Genomic DNA, 12,063 nt, shown 5'->3' on the forward strand with positions numbered 1-12,063 from the left:
GAGGGATTAGTCAGACTTCAAGCAAAAGTATGCAAGACTACACTAAAAACATTTCCAGATTTCACACCCCTTCACAACTTTGCCACCGCTTTCTGAGATGAGAACATTGATTTAACGGCTGGAAGAGATAATGCACTATCAACCCCAAGCACAAACAGCTCTGGAGAGATTTACTCATGCATTAGCAACAAAAGCTATTCAAAATAAGTAAAGAGTGGGTGAATACTATTACTAGACCAGATGACTGATACATGAAGTCTCCTTCTGACTACAAATAATCTCTTTGGCAGACCCTATGAATTAATAAGGAACCACTCTTCACTTTCTTCTTAGCCTGTACAGGATCAGTAACCGTTCTTGGATAAAATTGCTACACATGTCTATCTTACACAATATGGTTAACTAACACTCCCTGTTGGTTTGAGTTGTTGCTTTTTTTGGTATTTTTTTGGGGGGTGGGGAGAGACGAATACAGTTGCAGGGTATACAACAACCCTTGCCTTGATGTGGTTCACTGAAGACTGAGGTTTAAGACTTCACAATGTGGATCACTATAACCTTCCAGATACAACCCTGCTGCTGCAAAAATATATGTCTGCCTCTGCTTTCCCCTCAACTACTTCAACCAGCAATTCAATAGGTCACACTTTCTTACATTCAAAAACTCACTAAAAGTTGTTTCATGCCTCCAGAAAAACCATAACATGCAATTTCCCCACTTTGATCAATTCTTTTCTTCTTTCAATGCTCTTTAAGAATTGCATTTAAATCAGCAAGTCCTGCACGCTTACAAAACAGAAAATCAACACCATATCATAAACCTAAAACAAGATTTTTTTATGAAATACTAGTAATATCATGCAAATTAATCCATAATAGATTGAAATTACTTCTACAAATCTTGTCCTTCCTGCAGTAACATTCATGTTTTGTTCAAAGTTGATTTAGAAGACTCAAAAACACACTTCTAACAAAGGAACTCTGGTCCTTCGGGGTCTGTATTTCAATCAAGTTTTAGTTTCAAGGCTTCCCACATACATTTTACAGGGAGTTTGAACATCTCAAAGGGAATATGACCACTTAAAATAAGCATCAATTTTACACTGCCTGGTTTTCCTCCTCCATGTTCAACACCCATTTTTCCAGCCCTCACAGTTAAATCTCCCAATGTTCCCCACTCAGTGCCACAGCATATTATTTTTCTCCATTCTTACCTTCTCCCTGTAATTTAATGTGCCTAAAGTAACCTCTTTGGGTATCTGGAACTGCTATACATTGTATTAATTCACATGTAGCACAGCATAAAGTTATCTTTTACCAACAAATGAAAGCTTTTCACCCTGTAGGCTGTCATCCCTTAAGTACATAAAGCTTACTTCGGTGTATTTTTTATTGCTTCATTAACAGCAATAGCTCTAACCAAAGACAAATAAGAAGAGAGATGCTCAAGTGGCACATTTATAGCCACAGGTTAAGTTAACTTTATAGTCACAAATAGATAAGCTGTCAATAAGCTGAGCCTCAACATTTAATTTCAGCTTCAAAGTTCCAAAAAGGTGCCTTGTTTTCGGCTGTATGTTCCTCTGGAGCCCAGTAACTGCGCTGAGCAAAAACCTTGCCAGGCTATGATTAACACTTAGCAGTTCAAGGGCTAGCTGCCCTTGTTGTTTCAACCTCAACAATCAACTGTAATGACACACCATTACGTTTAAGCTTCCAAAAACCATTTAACATTTGATTCCACTGAAAACACTGTTATACCACGTTTTGAAAATAAAATCACTTTTTCCTCATTTAAAGATCCATGATGATGCCAGACATATGCTTGTTTTCCAAACAACAACTGTTTAGAAGAGAGAACACTCTTTCTGATGTCCCCGCCAAAAACAACATTCTGTGGTTTAAAGATATTTGATAGTAGGCAGTTGGCTCAGAAGAAAGAAAAAGCATCTGTGGGCTGTGGGGATTTTTTTTAACCAGAAATGGCACGAAGCAGAAGTTTACCACAAAGCAGTTCTCTCTTAAGGGGAATACTAGGTTATAAAAGAATGACAGAGGGAAGTAAAAGAAGAATTCAGAAGAAATCAGAAGAAATGCTTAGGAGAGAATCTGCAGCATGAGGAAGGGGAACAGAAAATTCACATGAGGAAGTGGCACGCAACAAAAGCGTTGGCAGATTCATCTTAAAATATAGGACAGAGAAGAAAAGATTAAAATGGGAGGTTTTCAGCTACTGCTGCCATGGGCAGAAGGACAAACCAAACCACCAGAACTTGCCCTTCAAAGGCGGTTATTTCACTGCTGCTGAAGTCATTTCAGATTAAGAGACGGAGAAAGCAGTAGAAATACTAAAAACTTCTTAAAGACTTGCTTCTGTACATTTCACAATATGAAGGCGATAAAGTCTCCAACTCTTTACTTGCTATAAATGAAAAGCAATTGCTTCAGTGGAGATGAGCAAGATGGGTCTGCAGAATGGAGAGCCTGCAATGAAACAAAGTGGTTGAGCCAAAGGAGACAATTCCAGCATGGAGAAAATAAAGACAGGTGTTGAATGCTGAAAGAAACTCTTGTGCCTGCTTCTCCCTGTAAAAAGGACAGTGGGCACAGCAAGATGCTTTCTGTATACCTGCAGGTCTGTTTGTTCAGCACAGCCTGATAAGCACCCTCCTACTATACAGATAACCTAGAGCTAACAGAAAGCCATTTTTACTACTGAACCAAGACAACCTGCTTAAAATCTATTTTAGGGTTAACTGCAGCCCCCTTCCAGCTTTAAGTTGGCACGTGAAGGCTAGAAGGAATTTCAATATTCAAGCCATGTGCAAACAAACAGTAATACATGCGAGCATCTTGAAATCCAGCACAGAAGTTGAAATAATCAAATGCAGGCTTTATTTGAAGTGATGTGCTATCTCCTCCGTGTTTACATCTGTTTAAGCATTCAGAGCAGCAGTCAGCCTTTAGAAGAAAAACAGTACTTTCCCAGGAAATAATTCTGCAATGAACCTATGCTGATGGGAGTTCTAATTCAGAGGCTCAAACTCTTCCTTTCTTAATTCACATGTGATGATATGTAGGAAAGCTTCTCAAAGTGTTTCCAAAGTATTTAGAACCGCTTAAAGGTTCTAAATAAAACAAGCTCCCAGGCTTCGTCTTGTAGCCCAAGAGTCCCTAGAGCTGCTTGCTGCCCTGATAGGAAAACATCAAGCAGCTTTGCTCTATGAGCTTTTTTTATTCAATCGAGCTTTTTTTATGGAATAATGACCTTTCCCACCATAGGATTCCAAAGCAAAGATTCCAACAAATCCAATATTTGCTGGAATATAGTTAACATATGTGAACATTGTATGTTTGGCACCCATCACTAATACAAGTTCTCCAACTACTGCTTATTACTAAGAAAATGACTGTCACTATAGAGATGTACAAGAACTCCGGGTTACTAAAGAACTGAATCATCATAGAATCATAGAATTACCGAGGTTGGAAAAGACCTTGAAGATCATCAAGCCCAACCACAGCCTAACCATAGTACTCTAACTCTAAAAACCCTCTGCTAAATCATATCCTTGAGCACCACATCCAAACGGCTCTTAAACACATCCAAGGATGGCGATTCAACCACCTCCCTGGTACCTAACTACCCTTTAAGGCTCAGGCTAAGAGCAAACTACATATAATAATGATAATTAATTTTCCAAGTCATGTGAATGCAGATGAAAATCCGCACCTTTACCAGCCTTTATTTTTTTTATGGGTTTTTTTGTTTGCTTGCTTGTTTTTCCTTTTTAAATGAAAGGAGTTCTGGATAGAAGGGCTCTATGCTGTTCACTTGCTTTACCAGGACTCTCCATTCAGCTGCACAACAGTAACACAAAGGCAAGGTCCTTACCTCCTTACTTTACAGGAGGTTACAAACACAAGACAAAAGACAGTTTAGCCTTTCTCAGCCTTCAAATGAAGGCGTTGCAACACAGTTTCAAACAGCAAGAAAAAAGCTACTGGAAAAGGATGTGTGAGCAACAGCTGCGGACAAAAACTATAACCATATGTGTAAATAAAGGGACAGTCAAACTCCAGCAGGCCATTACAATAACCAGGATCAGAATAAACTTCACCCTCAGATTCCAGTTGCTACGAAGAGCCCCCCTGCAGCAAGCAAGGAGCAGGCGAAGGGTTAATGTGTCCACGGAAGACAGTCCCGATGGTTACAGTTTATCTTATGTTCTCTACTATAAATATGGCAGAGTTCCAGTAATTCCCAACTTATGCTCATTGTCCTTCACACGCAGTCTTAATTAACATTAGGTCCTTTTTGCATTAGCAGCCAGACTTGCATAAAACATTTTTGATGAGATTATACAAGCTTCTCAGTCTTCACTGATGTGGTGCTTTGTTCAGCTTCAGTTTCTATGAATTCCTGACAATAAAAGGAAATATTTTTGTCCTTTCAGAATACAGACAGATTAAGTTTTGTTACATTAGCACGCAGTTCTGCTTTGATGATCTAATCTACCCAAGGATACAGACCCACAAGCATCTACCAGCCATAGCAGACAGCAAATTATTTGACTATCTATACTCGGTCTTTAAATAAATGAGTCTCCTCATACGCAGCACATAAAGGACAGCTGGAACTACAGTGTTTAAGAAAACCGTATCATCTTCTGTCCAGTACATTATGTCCGTACAGCTCGTGCCCTGCAAATCACTCTTTGGTGAGGTGCTATCAACCCAGAACACTGAGCTTCAACTCTTAGCTCAGGCAACAAGCAAGCAGGGCCTCCTGCCATAGAGAAAAACTCCACTGAGATTGTTAATGCGAAGGAAATATTTCTAACATGTCATAGCTTAGATATGTCCGACTTCCAGGCTCTCATATCAACACATACATTGCATGTGCTGTCTTGTAAGTAGTCTGTGGAAGTCCAGCCTCCAAAACACTATTACACTGTCACGTTGCATTTCCACTGCTGGTATGTTTGTGCCATCGATGACCTCTGCCTACATAACCTACCAGAACAATAAGATTGCCTGATAGGTTTCATAAACCAGGAAGTAAGCATGCACATTTAATCCATAATATCACTGCACGCTGTTATCCGTTTACTTGGCAGCCTAAAGAACAAGCTACTGAAGGAGAACATTGAAAAATATGAGAAGTAACAAAGTTGAGCGTCCTAAAAAAATCCAACATCGCTCAATTCCCAACAAGCAGACAAAAGTGTTCCCAGAACCAAGAATCTCTGGCACGTTAACAGCAGGGCAGTATTGTGTTAGATAGGGAAAAAAAAACATGTATCCTTTTGCCTACCTGAGAATACCAAGTAACAAGCTTGTGTAAAATTTTAAATACCTAATCAATTATAACCATTAGTAGCAGCTGCCATGAAGTTGAAGAAACATATCTATCAACTGCATTTAGATGATGCATGAAATAGCATTTCCACTATTGACAATATGAACTTTCCTTTTCAGTTTCGAAGTTCTGTCAAGCAATGTAAGACTGAGAGGACACAAAAAACATGATACATACATCATTCTAAACAAAGTGCATATTCAGAGACCAAAAAGCACCCCCAGAACGTAGTCATGCTGTTTACAACTGTCAGACTATACTTTTACAGCTGCACAGGAGGAAGCGATTACTGCATGAGCCTCCAAGAAAACCTCTGACACTTGAACTTAATGGTGATAAATATATTCAATTAATGTGAATTTATCTGTGCATACTGCTGTGCAAATAAATGATGCTCGATAGAGTCTTACCACAAGAAATCATTTTATTGTTTCTGTGTAGGGCCAACTTCAACAACAGGGATGTGCAGTAAAATGCCATGCCAAAGAAACAGGAAAGCAGTTCTGATTTATGGAACTAGGAAGAAAACAAGTCAGGCCATAACTCTGTGCACCAGAATATTTTTATTCCAGGACAAGAAATAAAATGAATTTAAGTCAACCTAAAATGCTGTTTCTGACAGATTCTTTGGAAGTTAGGACTGCATCAGACAGATTACTATTTACATCAATTATAATGACCAGAAAATAAAAACCCAGGGCAGATTCAAATTACTATCAATATCTGTATGCAGTTTATGTAACTTAGCAGGCCTTTAAAGGTTGCATCACATTGTGAAGACTATTACAAAAATCTAACTATTTACAGAATGCAGAATTAATTCAATAGCTAAAGCCAAAATACTTGTATGCTGACCACATACCCAAGATGTTTACTTCAGTTACGTTACTATGTTCACTAATCCTTAGTCAATTCTGTTACTCCACACTCAAGTTTTCATGCCAGTTCTTTCCAGAACTTCAAATAAACAATAAAAAAAAAAGCAACAAAACAGCCACCTCTTGCCAGACAACTTGAAATTATGAATGATTAGGAGAGAACCAACATATTTTAAATATAGTCTGCTTGATAGTATGCAAATGCTGTGGAAATGATTTTTACTTCTGGCTGACTTCTGTGTTTAAAACAGCATTAATCAAGTTCTATCTGAGTAACTTTTCTGCTTTTAAAACAAGAGATAATAAAGTCAGACTAGCATCAGTAGGGATAACTCAAAAATAAAATTAATATGGCATAAAGATCATAGAATCATAGAATTACCCAGTTTGGAAAAGACCTTGAAGATCATCAAGCCCAACTGCAGCCTAACCAGAACCCTAACTCTAACAACCCTCCACTAACTCATATCCCTGAGCACCACATCCAAACGGCTCTTAAACACAACCAGGGATGGCGATTCAACCACCTCCCCAGGGAGCCTATTCCAGTACCTAACTACCCTTTCTGTAAAGAAGTTCTTCCTAATATCCAACCTAAACTTGCCCTGGCGCAACTTGAGGCCATTTCCCCTCGTCCTGTCACTTGTCACTAGTGAGAAGAGACCTGCCCCACTCTCACCGTAAGAACCTTTCAGGGCAATAAGGTCTGCCCTCAGCCTCCTTTTTCCCAGACTAAACAGCCCCAGCTTCCTTAGCCTCTCCTCATAGGGCAGATAATCCACACCTTCAAGAATCGCATGTTGTCCCCAAGTCTTGATCCCTACAAACACACTGGGCTGTCAAACCTGTAAGAGAACAAGCAGGTCACATCACACCTGTACTCAACAGGTAGGAAGCTGCTCCAAGATCTTGAAAGTGAGTGATCAGAATGCTGCTCAATAGAGAACTCTACTATGAATAAATAAATAAATAAACGTGTTTGACCATAGACCCGGAAAACTCCATTAGTTTAATGGTTGAACATTTCAGTGGAAAACTGATTTGCCAAGTGTTTAAGAATCCCTGTAAATCCCTGCCACAAATGAAATTGGATTTGTCTTCCAAAGCACAAACAAACCTAATACATGCTTACCATACTAATAAGCCTTCACCAAAATTCTCCAGTCGTTTCATCTGACAACAAATAAAGAAGTTGAACAAGATAAACTCCGATTTCACTGCTTTAAGCGACCACAACAACTACCCTTCTGAACTTCAGCTGCTCCTACTCACATATTTCTCTATTTCTTCCCAAACATTTTGTTTCTCCTTTCAGGGGAAGAAATCAGTAGCACCATCTTCAAAAAGGGCTGGAAAGACGATCCTGGTAGCTACAGACCTATCAGTCTCACCTCAGTGTCTGGGAAGGTTATAGAAAGGATAATCACGGGAGCCATCGTGGACCACTTAAAGGTCAACCGGGGGATCAAGCCCAGTCAGCATGGGTTTACGTATGGTAGATCCTGCCTGACAAACCTGATTTAATTCTATGACAAGGTGATCCGCTTAGTGGATGAAGGTAAGGATGTTGATGTAGTCTACCTGGACTCCAGTAAGGCCTTTGACAATGTCCCCCACAACATCCTCATGGAGAAGCTGACTGTCTAGGGTCTGGATGGGTGTACGCTCCTCTGGGTGAAGCACTGGCTGGATGGCCAGGCAAAAAGAGTTGCGGTCAATGGAGTTAAATCCAGTTGGTGGCCAGTCATGAGTGGTGTCCCCCAAGGCTCAGAACTGGAGCTGCTTCTAGTTAACATCTTTATTAATGATTTTGATGAGGGAACTGAGTGCACCCTTAGTAAGTTTGCAGACAACACCAAGTTGGGAGGGAGTGTTGATCTGCCTGAAGGGAGAAGGGCACTACAGAGGGACCTGGGTAGACTGAATCAATGGGCCAAGTAAACTTGTTTAGTCTGGGGAAAAGAAGGTTGAGGGCAGACCTTATTGCTCTATTCCAGTATATGAAAGGAGCTTACAGAAAGAGTGGGGCAGGTTCTCTTCTCACTGGTAACAGATAACAGGATGAGGGGAAATGGCCTCAAGTTGCGCCAGGGTAAGTTCAGGTTGGATATCAGGAAAAACTTCTTTACAGAAAGGGTTGTTAAGCACTGGAATAGGCTGCCCAGGGAGGTGGTTGAGTCACCATCCCTGGCTGTGTTTAATAACCATTTGGATGTGGTGCTCAGGGACATGATTTATCAGTGGGTTGTTAGTTATTGTACTGCGTTTGGGTTGTGGTTGGACTTGATGAAGGTCATTTCCAGCCTGAGCAATTCTATGATTCTACAACATTAGCCAGGTGAAAACACCATCTCCCCATCCACACTGTCAGCAAGTTCATAGTATCAACCACAAGAAGCCCAAAACTTAACTGTTGCCACCCATGAATTAGGTGAGATACCGATAGAACTTTGAATGAAAGAGATTATGAAGTGCTGTGTTACAAAATCTATTTCAAACTCAGTTATGAGACTGTACTGCAAGCACACAGCAACTAAATACAAATCCATAAGAACAGACTTCACTGGTACAATTCTTTTTCATCCATTTCTTGCTGTCAAGTGCTTTGGAAGATGGTGCTGTGGGAGGGTTCAAAAGAACTAAGATTTAATTGCATACATTTATTTCAGAATCACAGAACATTTAGGACCAGAAAAGAAATTTAAGATCATGTAGTCCAGCTGTCAACCCATCACCACATCAACCAAACCACATCCCTAAGAGCCACATCTACATTGTACAAAATAAGCAGTTCCCTCCAGCAGTCCTCACTACTCCATTCACCCTTCTTTCTACCAAGACTGAACTGTCTACACAGGAAGTTCAGACAACATGGGAATACCTGCACAAGCACAAGAGCTAATCTGCTGTCCAGGTGACACTGACACAGAGACTTACATGCTCATCTGCTATTAGCTCTTCTGTAATTCTCTGCACTATCTGCTGGGGTTTGTCTTTTTTTAACCAATAGTGCCCTACTAATCACTACATACAAGGAGCTTTGAGCTAACATTACTATCATCTGTCACACCCGGGGCTTTTCTTTCGCTTTCCTCTGCAGAGCAATATTGCCTGCAGACACTTATTGTTTCATATAAATACACGGTACGTTTCCTCTCACTGAAGAACAAACCATATACATCTGAGCTAATCTAGTCAACAAAGAGCAACCAGAAGCATAAGAAGTTCTTGTTAGCTCTCCTAAAATCATTATCACTGTTTACTTAAGGTACATCGTACAGACAGGGCATGTTCTTAAAAACAGAGCAGGTCTATGCTGCCATTAACTATAGAGAACAGTATGAGATGTAGAATTTAAACTGAAACCTGAAGCCTAGTTAACTTACTCCTGCTATGAAAATCTCTTTTTAAAACACGAGCAATTCTAATTCTGAAACCAAGTCATTTTTAATGACTTCCACAAACAAAAAGATTAGCAAAGACCACACAACTTCCGTAACTATTGTGTATAATCAAGACTATTGTTTCAGCATCCGATTAAGAAGTGTTTTCTAATCTGCTTTATATGAAGAAAATAGCTGTGGAAAAGGAGAAGATAAAGGACCGACTCGATTCTTTCACGTACAACAAAACCTCTCCATTCACTGCCCAGTAACTACGTTCCCACTTCCACAAGAGGTACAAACAGCAATAAACCCCACTGAAGTCACCCTTCAGCCAGCAGGAAGAAGAGTTTGCTTAGCACAACACAACCTCGGGATGCTCCTGGAAACAGATCTCGCCTCCACGATGCTCAGCAGGAATATAACCCAGTCCCGGTGACAGGCTGAACAGCTGCTGATAAAGCATCCTTCTGGCAGGATAAAGCCACATTCACAGAGCAAGAACGACTTGGGGCCTTTATTTCAGTGCAGCCAAGTGACGGTCCTTCCACGTTTGTCTGTTTTCTCTTTAAATGCTCTTTAAACTAAGTTAGCACTGACTGAGCACAACACCTAACAAAGCGCATTTCCACAGCTCAAATACAGGGTTTAATCCCAGGGTTTAATCCTTTGGAAACTTAAGTTTGCAAGCGCTGTAACTTGTCACTTCATGCTTAATGGATACAACTCCGGCTATCGGTGTAACTAACAGCCCTATATCACACTGCTTCGTGTACCAGCAGCCGGGTGGCTCCGCTCCCGACATGCGGGCAGCGGGCTGAACAACTACAGCCGTAACGTTACTCCATGCCTCCATCCGCTCCTCCAGGCAGCACTGCACTACCAGGGGAAGCACCGGCTCAGGCCAAGTCACAACAGCACCTCTACCCCACGCCAACACAAAGCTTTGGGATCCCCCACGTTAAGCTTTAAAGGCAAAACGACCAGCACAGCCCTGCACGACAACGAAGCGCAGCCCCCCGAGTGCCCCCAAGTTCCCGTCCGTCTCACTGCGGCCCATCGGGACCCACCTGCCGCCGCGCTCCGACCCCTCCAGCCGCCGCCGCCGCCGCCGCGCGGACCCTTCCCGGGCTGAGCCCCCGCTCCGCCCCGCCCCTCGGCTCAAAGCCCCGCCTCCTCGCCTCCCCCTTTGGCCCGTGCCAAGAGGGGCGGGACGAGGGCGACGCTTAACAGCCATTCTCTCGCCGCGCACATTGTTGATTGGCGTGAAAAGCGTCCAATGGAAACGCCGGGAGGGAGAGCCGAGCTGTCAATCAGCGGCCCCTACCTGGGGCTGGCAGGAGAGCTGTCGGTGGGTTGCTGGCTGCCGGTCGGCTCCTCACACGCACGGGGAGGCGGAGCGGGACCCGCGCCCCACAGCCCGGCCTCGGCGATCCCGGCTGTGATCCCGGCTGCGATCCCGGCTGTCCCTCAGCCCCTTCCTCCCCTCCCGCTGGCACCCCGTGGCCGTGCCCTCGCCCTCCGCCCGCCCTGCTGACCCACTTCCCAGCGAATCCCAAGTACGGGCCCCAGCCGGGCCTGCGCCCACCCGCTCCGAGGCCTGGGGCCTGCGCTGGGGGCTGGGGCCGTGCGAGCCGCAGCTGCGACGCGGCGCAGACAATGTCCCCGCTCCGTCCTTTGTGGCGATCCCAGGAGCGGGGCTTTTGTCGGTCGCCTCGAAGCTTTCAGAAAAGAGAAAAAAAAAAAAAAGCCCGACGTTACCATGTGAATGAGCTTCAGGGGGCGCGGAACAATCGCCTCCGGACTTCAAACGGCTCCGGGCGAGCCGATGAATGACCCCGGCTGGAAGCGGGATGGTAGGAGCCGCCCCGAGTCAACCGTGAAGGGCAGAGCAAAGTTTGCTCAACTCCGGAGCATCCATCGGGCTCACGGGCAGCTCCTGGGAGCACGCGGCGCTGGAGGGGGGGAAAAATGATCCCAAATCGCCGCAATCAGCCGTGGTGAGAAGCGGCAGCTTGAGAAGCACTGATGTAATCACAGAAGGTTATATGGCAAAAGCATTAAGCCGTGCGGCTTTACTTGTGCTTTGTAGTGCAGATGGTGACGGCGTTAAGATCGCGGGCAAAGCAAACACAGAGGAGTCACCGAGTAACAAAATGCTAAAGGAGCTACGGTCTTATTCTTCAGTGTAAGGGCTCGCCTGCACACAGTCATAAGGAGATAAAAGTCGCTGTGTTAGAAAGGAGGTTGTTTTCCCTTAAACTCTTCAGAGACCGCAGAATAAAAGTGATGTTAAGTGACCTTGCATTGTTAAAGCGCTGCTGCATTAATGCTCATTCAGTGGCACATTTTGCCATATTGAAAATGAGCTCCTGAGGTTGAAAAAAATACTGATTTCAAACAGACCTGTTGCTACCGGTTGGTTTTTTCCTGCTCCATC

At 43.1% G+C, this 12,063-nt stretch overlaps 1 protein-coding gene across 9 annotated transcripts in view; it reads right to left on the reverse strand.

The window, feature by feature from the left end:
* The window catches only part of WASF3 (WASP family member 3), a 59,895-nt gene extending 48,227 nt beyond the window's left edge, over nt 1-11,668 (reverse strand). For 6 of the 9 annotated variants that reach the window (XM_085536347.1, XM_085536344.1, XM_085536348.1 and 3 more), the window contains exon 1: nt 10,694-10,751. The gene's annotated coding sequence lies outside the window, so the exon portion shown is untranslated. Of the gene's footprint in view, nt 1-10,693; nt 10,752-10,950; nt 10,974-11,384 lie in introns of those variants that run through there. The other 3 variants (XM_085536346.1, XM_085536341.1, XM_085536342.1) reach the window with 3 other exon arrangements.
* Between the last annotated feature and the right edge of the window lie 395 nt (nt 11,669-12,063).

Source organism: Coturnix japonica, chromosome 1 (genome assembly GCF_054131305.1).
Source record: "Coturnix japonica strain WE chromosome 1, WE-NBRP24, whole genome shotgun sequence".
Lineage (NCBI taxonomy): Eukaryota > Metazoa > Chordata > Aves > Galliformes > Phasianidae > Coturnix > Coturnix japonica.